Source organism: Zalophus californianus, chromosome 9 (genome assembly GCF_009762305.2).
Source record: "Zalophus californianus isolate mZalCal1 chromosome 9, mZalCal1.pri.v2, whole genome shotgun sequence".
In the NCBI taxonomy this organism is placed as follows: domain Eukaryota; kingdom Metazoa; phylum Chordata; class Mammalia; order Carnivora; family Otariidae; genus Zalophus; species Zalophus californianus.
Window position 1 is genome coordinate 13,767,380 of NC_045603.1, and position 12,806 is coordinate 13,780,185.

The 12,806-nt window shown below is 48.8% G+C and overlaps 1 protein-coding gene across 7 annotated transcripts in view; it reads left to right on the forward strand.

The window, feature by feature from the left end:
* LARGE1 (LARGE xylosyl- and glucuronyltransferase 1) overlaps positions 1-12,806 on the forward strand; it is a 541,701-nt gene that overhangs the window by 170,654 nt on the left and 358,241 nt on the right. The gene's annotated exons all lie outside the window — the stretch shown is intronic.

Consider the following 12,806-nt stretch of genomic DNA (forward strand, 5'->3'; position numbering starts at 1 on the left):
GTAGATAGTCGTACTTAATCACACGAGGGTTGTAAATGGTAAAGCCCAGCTACACTGCTGCAGGGTCCTACTCCCTCCTGCCTCTGTTTTTTGTTTTGTTAAGATGTGCTTTCTGCTTTGCATACAGTCCGCCAGGAATCCCGTGGGCACTAAGGACCCCGGAATTGCCCTACTTGGGCAGGCGCTAGTGCTCTGCATGGGGATGGCGTTCCCAGAGGACCAGGCTGTTCTTCCATCAGCCTTCCGCTTTCAGTGGCCCCCAGCTTTTATTAGCAAGCATCTTTTTCTGTGCAGCCAGATCATTGCAGCTAACCAGTTCAGTCTCTTATTTCAACCTCTCCAGTGGCTTAGGATAGTATAAATTTCTCACAAGCAACAAGGATGTTTGGTGTGACCTCCGTTGACCTAGCAGCCTTCCCTCTAGCCAGTTCCTTCTCTGACCATTTATACATTTCAGTCTTGTTTAACCACAGATCACCTTCTCCGGCCTCTGGGCCTTGGACCTCCAGGTATGCACTGGTATACCGACTCTCAGAAAAGAAAGAAAAAAGCCCTGATATGCAGTATGTGCCCACTTCGGGGCACAGATTCTCCCAGGAGCCAGCCAGCGTACCACCGGCGGGCTCTTCCTCTCTTCGCCTTGCTGATTCTTGGGTGGTGTTGGGATTTAGTTCAGATATTGCTTCTTCTAGGATGACTTTCTTGACCTCCACCCACCTGTCCCCTGCCTGGCAAAGGCTCTGTGTTTTCACATGCCTCCTTGCTAACACTGGTTATAAATAATGCTTATCAGAGGGTATCCTAATTGTGTGTGCTGGGAAATCTCCCTTCTGTTTTCTGCACTCGGTGGGTGGGTGCCAGCTGTGTTTTGATTCATTTCTCCAAGCCAGTACTAAGTACAAGGTCAAAGGCATAGAATATGTCCAACAAAGGTTTGCTGAGTGAGGGCATGTTTTGACCTTAAAAGGACTTTTGTAGTTAGCTCAAGAAGAAACAAAGGACCTTTGTCTCATGTTGATGGAAGCCTTCATCCTACATATTTCAGTTGCAAGACCTACAGATCTGCTCCAGTTTGGAAAAGGGTAAAGGTGGTGTTATCTCGGAGACAGAGGTACATGCCCAGGGAAACCTAGGAGTGGGAAATACAGCTCACTTTTTACCTAAAAATTTAGGAATCGAGGCTTTTACTTCCAAGATGTAGGAAGTTCTAGGATCCATCTAGTTCTAGGTGTCCTCTTGGTTTTTCCGTGTTTTCCCTCTGACTTTCTTGCTTTCTTTCTCTCACGCTCCCACCCCATACACTCTCCTTTTCTGCTTCTCCTTATTTATTACCTCTTTCTCTCATTCATTGCCTTCTCTCTTTTTTGTACAAAAGCAGTATGGCCTTCCAATCCCAACTCCTTGTGAACTGTCAGCTTAGGCACCTGCCACCAAGGATAACTTCTCTTTGGGTGCCTTATTCAAAATTTCCATGAGAGGGACGCCTGGGTGGCTCAGTCAAACACTTCAGCTCGGGTCATGATCCCAGAGTCCTGGAATCGAGTCCTTCATCGGGCTCCCTACTCAGCGGGGAGTCTGCTTCTCCCTCTCCCTCTGCTGCTGCTCCCTCAGCTTGTGCTCTCTCTCTCTCTCTCTCTCTCTCTCTCTCTCTCTCTCTGTCAAATAAATAAATCAATAAAATCTTTTCTTAAAAAAATTTCCATGAGAATACCGAGTGGCTCAGCATTGCTGGTTGAAGCCCCCAGCGGCCATCTTGGACCAGGAATCTCTGGCCCGTGTAACCCGTCCAGGGCAGGACAGAGTCAGGCTGGGACACACAGTGACGTACCTGTCTAGACATCCGGAAATAAGGAGGTTCCCTCTAAATGGTGCCATCCCAGGCTGAGTGGAAGCCAAAAATGAGAGTGAATTGGAGTTGGGGATGGGAGAGCCCCTTCACTCTAGTTAAAATAATAGTGGATCAGGATGGAAAGAGTTCAGTCATGCGGCCACGTGGCCAGCCAGCTCTCGGTTGGCTCATGTTGTTTCCACCCAATGAGAGCCCAGGTCTATTAAAAATAATCATGGCTTCAGCTTCAGTGATTGCCTCTGGGAGTTCAGTCAACACATTAATTAATTATCCTCAGTGTGAACAGATTTCCTCTATGAAGCATCCTGTCTGTTTATTTTCTTAGCCTCATTCTGTGCCTTCCAGTTTGTCCAGCCCTATTCCCCTCATAAATTGGTCACTGTCTTAGATTTCACCCCAGTATCTGGTCTGCCTCTGTATAGTGTTGTCTTTTGGTGAGCCGGCTGTAGTTCTGATGGACCCCACTTAGCCAAGAGTCTTCTGAGCAGGGGAGTGGGTCTCTGCTTTGGTCGGCCTCTTGGAGCAATACCTCAAGATACTGACAACCTTGGACATTTGGTCTCTGGGGACGTCAGTGTGCTAATATGGGACCATGAGCAGATGATAAATAAATAGCATATTTTGACTTGGTTGAAGGGCAAGTAATGAAACAGAAAAGGTTGTCCACACTGCAGGCTTGTGAGCTTCTCTAAACAGCTTATCTCACAAAGTATTACAGGAACCTCAAGATTAGAAAGAGAAAAGCTTTAGAGCTGAGATGAGCAATGAAAGCAGAGTTGACTGTTAAAAGGATCTCCCTAAGGTGGGACTTAATGGCAAATGGAGCGAGGATGCGTGGCACCAGAGGGCATGGGGGTACGGATGGGCAGCCTGGCTCTTTGGGACAGCCTGACTTTGGAGGAATGTGTTTGAAATGAAATTTCAGGACCTGGTCAGTCAGGTGGGTTCCGTGTATGGTTTTCGTAATCTTTATCCTTCGTGCACTAAGTTTCCTTTTTCACTTGGCTGCACCAGCGAGAGGGGTCAGTGTCAGTTGGTTTCTTAAGCAGGGTCATTCGAGCTTGGGATTGTTCACAAAAGAAGGGTCTTTTGGGTCCCCAGCCTTCGCACCTAACTGCGGCTAACAGTACTCATGTCCCAGTACAGTACTTGAGGGTCCTGGAATGGGTTTATTGGTCCTCAGGGGCTCCTCTGTGGTGTTTTTGGCTGTCTGCCGGGTTGTACATGGACCCCAAGGAAGTATTGAGTAGGTTGGAAGAACTGGTTCCCGAGAAGGGCCAGGGCCTTAGCGATGCTGGCAGGAAGCAAGCCATCCTCTGCGGGAGCAGCCGAGAGCAGGTTTATAGAATACTCTTCCAGAAGAGGCCCTGGGGAGAAAATATTGGTGATTGGCTCATCATCAGTTGGAGGCACTAATTGGGATATGTCCCCACAGATCTAGAGCATCGCACTTTTGGATGTCTCGGGGGAATAAAGGGATAAATGTCATACGGTGAGGGATGGGTGGGTGAGGAAAGGGAAGGAAGGAAGGGAAGATGAAATCCGCCAACAGGACTCGCAAACAGAAGCAACTTTTGGTCTACTTGGGGAGGCAGAGTGTAACGTACATAGCTGAGAGGAGTGTCTTGGGTATCAGTTGGGAATCATTGGGGTATTCATGACAGAAGAGCCAACTAATCAGTTGAGGCTTAAATAAGAGTGTATTTGTCTTACCATACGAGACCTTGGAGGTCAGAGGTGGTTGCTGTCAGTTCTGAGGCTCAATAACGTTGCTCCTCTGGATGGGCATCTCTGCGGGTCTTCTCATCTTCTCGTACTTGCAAGATGGTTGCAGGAACTCCAGGCATCGGCGAACACTAAAAATGATCCCCTCTCCGAGGGCCAGTTTTTAAACATTTACCACACACCCCTGCCTCTGTGTCTTATATTTGTAACAAGTAACATGCCGTAGAGGCCCAATATATACTTTTTGAATGAGTGCACAGGTGCCAGATAAAATACAAGACTCTGTTAAATTTGCACTTCAGATAAACACCTAACAATTTTTAGTATAAGCACATCTTACGCATTGCATGGGCATACTCCTGCTAACACATGATTAGTTCATCTGAAGTTCAGTTCTAACTGGATGTGCTGTATTTCTCTGTCCTGAATCTGGCAGCTCCTAGGACATAGGAGTGCCTTTATGGAGATACATTGGAAGGTTTGCCTTTGTCTCCCAAAGTGAGGGCTATCTGTTGTGATCCTGCTTTAAGCATATGGGTTGAAGGTGGAGAGTAGAGTGTAGATTGTGCACAGAGTTGGAACAATTTATCTAGAGGGAAACATGAAATTGGAATTAGTAGTTAGTGATGGAGAATTAACTCAAAATTCAATTGTGGATGGTTTGTAACTCCTTAGAGAGATTTCTTCGTGTTGGTTTCCGAGCAGGGGAAAGAGAGCCGATGCCAGCTGGGATTCGCAGCATGTCCTTGTGGGTCTTTTCCTCCGTGACATCTGTCTGTGATCACATGAGCGATTGGAGCTATGCCGGAAAGAGTAGCAGCTTTAGGCTGCCTCGTCCGATGTCCCCGGAGTTGCGGACGGGGGGGTGGGGGTGGGGGGTGGAGGGGTGGGGCTCTGACTTGTGATCCTTGCCACGTGTCCTGTCGCTGGATCGGGGAGCTCGGGAGAGAGAATTTCTGAACTGGGCACTTGTTGGAAATACGGTTTCCCCATTTCCACCCCGGACCTGCTGCAGCAGATGCCCTGGAGGATGGGGGGCCCAGCATTCTTAGCTCTTAACCAGTCCTCAAGGTGGCTTTGCCCGCTGAAGTTTGTGAGCCACCGTTCTCAACTCGGAGGAACTATCGAAGAGGGTTCGCTTTGCAGTTTGAAAAAAGGGCTGCCGTGAACACAGGTGGCCTGGGGAAACCACTTTGAGACTGGTTACTACCCAGATGTTACCCCAGCGTTACCTACCTGCCCGTAGGAACATCAGCTTAAAGCAGCAGGATGGCAGGGGGCTGTTGTACCTCCAAGGAGCGGGGGAGGGCTCAGTGGGCTTCAAAGAAGATGGCCCATGGTAGCGAAATGTCCCACACGTGCTGATGCCAAGATGTGGGAAAAGTCCCGGGATCATGACCTGCCCAGTAAGTGGGCCAGTTAACCTCCTACAACTGCTTGCTCTTCTCCGGACCTCAATGTCTAGTGGTGCCAAGTGACGATTTCAGAGGAACAGCTTTATTTCTGATTCTCTGTTGCCCAGGCTTCTCACACACACGATGAAGGACAGAAGCCCAAGGATTCTGGCCAGCCAAGCACGAGTTGGGGTCTCCTCTTTCCCACCCAGGCTCTTTCCTCTCTGTTTTGTTGCCTTACCCCTTTCTCTCTACACTTGCACACAAGCCCTTCCAACAACAAGCCTTCTGAGGATGAGAGGACTGTCTGTGTGACTTGGGTTCCAGAGGACAGCCTGGAGGGAGCCAGGCGCCCTGGGGGGGTCCGTCAGGCCCGAGTTCAGATTTCTAAACTGGGGATGGGGGGTGAGGAGGGCAGACAGAGTGACTCGGAAGGAGCAGTTCCCCTTCAGACTTGCTCAGTCTGAGTGAAGGGCTGCTGAGCCCAGAGTCAGAGGGGGTGGCGATGAAATGAGCTGCTGAGAGACTGAATCCCCCCTACCCCCCACCTCTGTGCATCGTCAGAGGCCTGCACTGTGTACACCTGAGGTAGCCAACCCGTGTCCTCCCGTAATCTGCGGCGGCTCAGGTTGGAATTCGGGATGTCCTGGAGGCCGGAGTGCACTTGGAATGGGTCAGTCAGAGGTCTGTGTGTGGTTGCTTGGTCCTTGGAGAATTTCCCGGGGGGCAGTGCTAGGCCTGGGTGAGCACAAGATGGGTAGCCATAGGAGAGGATGTCACAGTCCATTTTACCTGGACTTTGTAGGTTATTTTTCTAGTTTCTTTTGTCCCCCCTCCCCCCCCCCCCCCGCTTTTTTTGGATTGGTTTGGTAGATTTACATTATAGTTCTTAATTTAGCATTTACACGATCAAAGCAGTTGCTGCTTGTCTCCTCCAGTATATTGTGGGGTGTTCTCTATCTCAGTTGGATCTTGCTCATTTAGTCTCATAAAGTGGGTATAATTCTTATCCCCAGTTTACCGACGAGGCCACAGGCTTAGTGAGGGAAGGGGTATGCCCAAGGGTGCACGGGCAAAGAAGCCCAGATTTGAACGGCTTTGTCTGACTCAGGGGTTGCCGCTTTAATTGTTTGCAGGCAAAGCCGACTTCTTCATTTCCGGTCTGTCCAGCATCACAGTGGCTGGACAGTAGGAACTTTCAGCTGTCCTACCCAACTTAGTAGAAAGGCAGGAGCCAGCCCCCAGTTGCCTAGACCATCCTGCGAGGTGATCCGGTTCATCATCGCCAACTGGTGGGGGTTCGTTTTTAAACGCTGAATCTCACAGAGCAAGAGTAAACAGATCCATGAATTTACTATTTATGACGTAAGGAATTTATACCTGCAGGGGGGAAAAAAAAGGCTTAAAACAAAACCATCACCTAGATAATTAAGGACCTATCGGATTAATACGGTGTCAACTTGGTTTGCTGTCTCCAGCCATATATGCTGGCTGGTGTGTTTAAAAATTAACCACCAACGGGGCGCCTGGGTGGCTCAGTCGGTTAAGCCTCCGACTCTTGGTTCTGGCTCAGGTCATGATCTCGGGGTCCTGGGATCGAGCCCCAGGCCCTTGGCTCCACGCTCAGCAGGGAATCTGCTTAAAGGATTCTTTCCTTCTCCCTCTGCCCCTCCCTCACACACATGCTCACTCGCTCGCTCTCAAATAAATAAATCTTTAAAAAAAATAATAAACCACCAAAACCGCAGTATGAATGGACCCCAAACTGTAACGGATGTGCTTCCACCAGCCAGGGATGGTGCCCTGCATTCATATCCTGGAGGCACGGCAGAGGTGGGGCAACTCTCAGTGAAGGACTGTTTGGGATACATTTTAATGTGGTTCCAGAAGGAGGTGGAAATAGCCCTCTCATTTTTCTTTATCTGATTCAGGGGAGGCGGGGAGCTGGAACCTTTTTAAAAACCAGCTTTATCCATTTCTTTAATGATCATCTGAGCAGCTAAACCTTCTGGGACTATTATATATAATTGTTCTCCAAGCTGTGTCCGTTTTCCCTGGTCTGTAGATCTATCTATCCCTCTTGTCCTTTTTAAGTAAAACTGATTAATTATAAAAAAATAGATGTGAAATGAAGCTTTGAGCTTCTTGGCAAATCTTAGCCCTCAAGTGATGTGATTTTGCTCTGCAGATGAAGAGGTTCATAAAGGGGAGATTTTTGAGGACAAACAAAACAAATTAGCCCCGGGGATAGGCAGTTTCGGTGGCTGTGCATGAGTAGCAGTCATCGGCACTATAGATACTTAAGATATACCGCTTGTGAGGACACCTGCCATGCAAGGCAAAATTCCTGGAGGTGGTAGAGTTGGTGCCACAGGAGCATAATTTAAACTTGACTTTGGTGGAGGCTGGTGGAGGAATGCAAGGGCCAAGGTTACTGGCTCTTTTCCCCCCTGTTGTTGCTTCTACTTTGTTTTTTTAAAAAAAGACTGAGTATATTAGTAGCTTTTCTTGCTGGCCTCAGTAGGATGTGATACCCACAGTGTGCGCGCACGTGCGCGCGCACACACACACACACACACACACACACGCACCCTCTCTCCATCTTTCTCTCTCAACTTCTGTGGCTCTGACCACTCTTGGTTTCCTCCAGTTCTCTACTTGTCCCTTTCTGTGTCTTGACCACACTTGGAGCCAAGCTGAGATTCCCTGGTGATTTCCCACTGACCATGGAGTGGGGTGTGTGGCTCATCTAGCTGCCCAGTGGCTAGGCTGTCATTCTAACATGCTCATAGCCACGGGGTCCCGAGTCTCCGTGAACAGTCCCTTCTTGTGCTGTTCTCCTCTTGAGGGCCTCTGGTCCCATGACCCATCTGATCCTGCCTGCCCCAAGACTGCTTGGACGTTCAGGAAAGGGCCATTTCTCCAATTGAGGCGGCATCCGTACTGGACCAGCGCCACTCATGTCCACTGGTTGGCCCGGCATCCAGCTTTCCCGGCTTCCCAACCCAGTTAGCATTTGCCATCTTTTTTTTTTTTTTCCCTAAGATTTTATTTTTATGTATTAGAGAGTAGGGGGAGGAGCAGAGGGAGAGGGGCAAGCAGACACCCCACTGAGCACAGAGCCCAATGCAGGGCTCAGTCCCATGACCCTCATCACGACCTGAGCCAAAAATCGAGAATCAGATGCTTAACCCACTGAGCCCCCCAGGCGCCTCAGCATCTGCCATCTTGTTCTTCACCCCACAAGGTTACTGAATAGGGTAATGGGAGTGGTTAAAGCTCTCTGCAGTCAAATTACTCCTTGCACGTGGTACAGCTCCTGGGCCTGTAATTTTTGCTACTCTTCCTTCTAGCTTGCTCAATATGTGGACAGTTCATATCCATGGTCCTCCATTAGACCCAGAACTAGCCATTTTTTAGGGCCAAGGACAAGGCTTACAGTTTTAGTCTCCCATTTGATGCTTTGATTTACTGTCTCTTCTGAGAATCCTTTATTCTTTAAAATCCTAGCCTTACACTTGTTCCTGGGTAATCCCCAAAGGCTTAACACATATTAATACAGTTTGTATTGCATTATTCTGTATTCTTCTATGTTTTTTACCTTCTTGAATTCTTGCAAACACCTTACTGTCATGGGCTGTTGTCTCCTGCTTCTTCGGAAACTGCCCATGGTAGTTCTTTGCTTATAGAGCTCCTCCAATAGGCATTGGCTGAATGACAGTGACATTTCCCAGATGGGAAACAGGGACGGTAGAGTCAGATGCTGATGGTGAAGTTTTCCTTCTTTTTTTTTTTTTTTTTTTTTGCCTAGCAGGTGTTTGGCAAGAGAAGAAAGTATATCAAAGTAGTGTTGGGATTAATTCTAAGGGCAAAGTTTAATTGGTTCTGGGGTTTTCCATCATTCTGTACCTGGACCAAGGCCATTATTTTCAAAGGCAGCTCATCCCTGCATTGTTTCTGTGGGCGCTGCTGCCCTGATCTGCTGGCTGGGTAGGAGGAAGGTCCACTTTAGAGAAGAAAGGTATGGTTTGGGGTCTGATGTAATCCTCCGCTGTCAAGCAGCTGTCCCAGCGTGTTACCTTCTAGAACAAAATCATGGGACTTAATTAAAACCGGGAAGGGTCTTTTGAGGTTACCTTGACCACTCCGTCCACTCACACGTACATTCATGCATTCAGCAAATATTGACCAGGAAACCACTATGTGCAAGGTTTTCCACAAGGCACCATCAAAAGGCTCTTAGGAAGCATGAAATCCAATTTGGAGAACAGGCATCAATCACATGGGGGCAACTGAGAGTTGTGATCCCACAGCTGAATGGCTTGTAATGAAGGTATTTTTTAAAAATTGGTGCATTGCGATGGAGAATGGGTAGCTCCGCTCAACTATGGTGTCTAGACAACCCTGAATAGAGGAGAATGAGTCATGATGATAGGCCGTTACTGGCTCAACAGCCAACAACACAACCGTTTTAATCCTTGAGCAGTCTTGGCCTGCCTGATGCGAATGACTACTTGGGATAAAGTTAGATCTTAGGTACAAGTCCCGTGCTCACTCTGTTTGGACCTGTGGCCCTCTGGTGAGCTGCTTCACCTTCCTGGGTGTGTCTTGTTCTTCAGTGGTATAAAGATGGTAATGACTGTTATGGGTTGGATTTTGTTACTTTCAAAATGCTTTGGCTTAAGACCTCTTGCCCAGTACCTCAGACTGTGACTGTATTTGGACATAAGGTCTTTAAAGAGGCAACTGAGGTAAAATGAGATCACGTGGGTGGCCCTAAACCAGCGTTCCCTGTGTCCCTACAAGCAGAGGAGATTAGGATGCAGACACACAGGGGGAAGAGGGCCCTCTGCAAGGCCAGGAGAGGGACCTGAAAAGAAACCAACCCTGTTGACACCTTGATTTGGGTGTCAGGTCTGGGACCTCAGCTTCCAGAGCTGTGAGGACATACATTTCTGTGTTGAAGCCGTCTGGTTTGGAATGCTTTCTTATGGCAGCACTGGTAACCTAATGCAGTGACAGTCCCCTGAGGACAGGCACTGTGAGTCAAGAAGGCATGTAATGTCCAGCTTACAGGACGTGGCCCGTGGTGGGAATCCTGACCAGACCGAGTAGAAGGGGTTCCGGTTGGAGTCCCCAGCCAGGTCTCCCCGTACATCTCCTCCTCCTCCACCACCACGACTACCACCACCACCACCACCACCACCACCACCACCACCACCACCACCACCACGACCACCACCACCACCACCACCACCACCACCACCACCACCACCACCACCACCTTTGTCGGTAGGTAGACCTGGTGCCTGGTGCCCAGTCCTGCTGATTACATTCTTGTTCAAATAGCAGCTCCGCTGGGTGTCAGCAGCTTCTCGTCTGTGTGTGGAGGCCAGTCACACCACAGTGCCGGCCTCCTCCAGACCATGTGGTTGATGAATTTTGAGCCTTTCATTCCCAGGAAATGGCCAAAGGGGTTCTTTCCGAGGGTCCCATGGGGCGGTATTTGGGGCTGCATCATTCTCAGCCTGCCCAGGCACCTCTGCCTCACTACTGTGGAGGTCCGGTCCAGTTGGCCTGTGTGCACAAACGTCCGTTTGCTGGTGGTCTCCGCTCGGTGATTCTGTGGACATTTCCAGAGCCAGGCACCCATTGGTTCCCTTGTTTCTATCTCTGGCTTTCTCAGATGTGCTAACTCTTGTGGATTTTTATGGGGGTACTCGCCCCAGGGCCTGCACGGCACTACCAAAATCACAACAGTGACATCAACCACTTGGGAGTGTGGGTAGCCTGTGGGAGGCAGCTCCATCTGGAAACTAAAAAGGGAAACAACAATCCTCTTCTTTTACTTCTAGATTTTTCTTGTATCTTTGCAGGTAGACAGGGCCAACTAGGGAATTTACAAATTGACACCTTTTTTTTCCCCCAAAGCAGCTTGATTCTTTTTTTTTTTTTTTTTTTAAGTTCCGTTGATGCCAAAGAACTGGGAGCAAAGAGGAAGGTTGGCTGGGAAGCCAGAGCAATTGGAGAAAGGAGTGGGGAATGATGCATATGTCCCTGGAGTCTTACGTGCTTGGAAGATCTTGGTTGTGTACTGCAAATGTAACCATAAACCCCAGCAAGAGGAGCCCTATAACCATTTCCAGCTGTTAACATCTGGAGACTTTCTAAGTTACAATGAAAAGAGCCTCTCTGGCAAAGCCAAACTTGACTTTATGAATTTTGTTATATGTGGCTTGGATGCTTTTCATACTCCTTTGGGCATTCCCTGTATTTCAGTGATGGACGCCTAGTCAAAATGGTTAGGCTGCTTGTGCCAGAGGGCAGGTGTGATCCTGGGAGGTCTCCCTTTAGCAACTGGCAGGATGACAAGGAAAAAGACCCATCCTTCTAGTGGCAGGACTGTGAGGAAGGGAAGCTGGGGTGGGTTCTTCCTTTTCTCCCTCCCATTTCTTTATCAGTCATAAGGTTCTTCAGCCGGAATTGGTCTCCTGTGTCAGTTCTGGGTCTTCTGAGACGATAGCATTCTTACTTGATGATGGAGGTAATGATTTCTTTTTCAGGCTGCTTTCGACCTGCAGTTATTACTAAGATGTGAGCTGGTGTCGGATCTGAAAGAATCTATGATGGTCGCTGCCTTAGGGCAGAAAAGGGCCAACCCATGGGTTTCTGTCTGTGCATTTTGAGGCAAAGGACTTCTAAGATAGGAGGTTAGTTGTGCAAATGACCTGGGACCCGGGTATCTGGTCTTGGTTTGCTGACTCTTTTCCTTTCTTTAAAGCGATTCTGTCAATTTTTACTAGAGTCTCGCCTGGCTGCCTCCAGAGGAGAGTCTGAAATTACATCAAGTTATTTGTCTTAAAATCTATGAGTCTTCATGAGGCCAAGACTGACTTGCCCCAGGTCACACCTGGAGTTACTGACAGAGCCAGGACTTGAACCTGTGGCTTCTTTCCCATCCTGATGCTCTTGCCCTTAGAAGGGAGCTCCTTCTGCTTTCTAGGAACTGTCCCCTTTCTGCTCCCTCCACACTGCACAGGCTACCCCTGAGAGAGGCCTTCCTGTTCTCTTCCAGGCTCTGATGAGAGGGCCCCTCTTAGGCACCACTAGACAGGTCGGCTGGAGGCCTGTGCGGGAACGTGGGCTGATCCTTGTGCTCCTTGTTCGTGTAATGGGAAGCAGCCCTCAGAAGGACATGTATTTGTATGCAGCTACTCGGATGGCATTGAAATAAACACAGCACTTGTCAAACTACACAGCTAGGGAAGATGAACCGAAATGGAATGCTGACTTTTCTCACCACCGTCTTTGGAAAGCTCCTGCCTTCCTTGCCACCCACCTGGTGGTGGTAACTGTTTGGGGCAGTCTAGCCTTGCAATGAAATGCTTCGGTGTCGGAGACAGCCCTCTCTGTTCAGATCCATTTATTGGTGGATAGGTTTATAATCTGTGGAACTCTTGAGGGAAGTCACTTCCCTGGGCTTCATTGCTTTCATCTATAGACTGGGTAGATCCATGCCTTGCTCAGATTTCGATTGGCTGGCTGACCATGGACTTGAGAGGATGTGCTGGTTTACATAACAGGGAAGTACGCAGTCTCCTCCCTGGCCTGTGGTTATCTTAATAAGTGAAAGCTGTTGTAGCCGTGTGGGATAACTCAGAGATCTGAATAATTCAGCAGACGCAGCAGAACCGGGGGGGATTCGGGGACTTAGAATCTTCTCCTGGCCCTGTCTCAAATACAGCTCAAGATAGTGATAGCGCGTAGGGGCAGGCTGCTTTACTTGACACGACCTCACTCTTCTCGTCAACCCAGTGGGGCGAACGGAGCACCGTGGG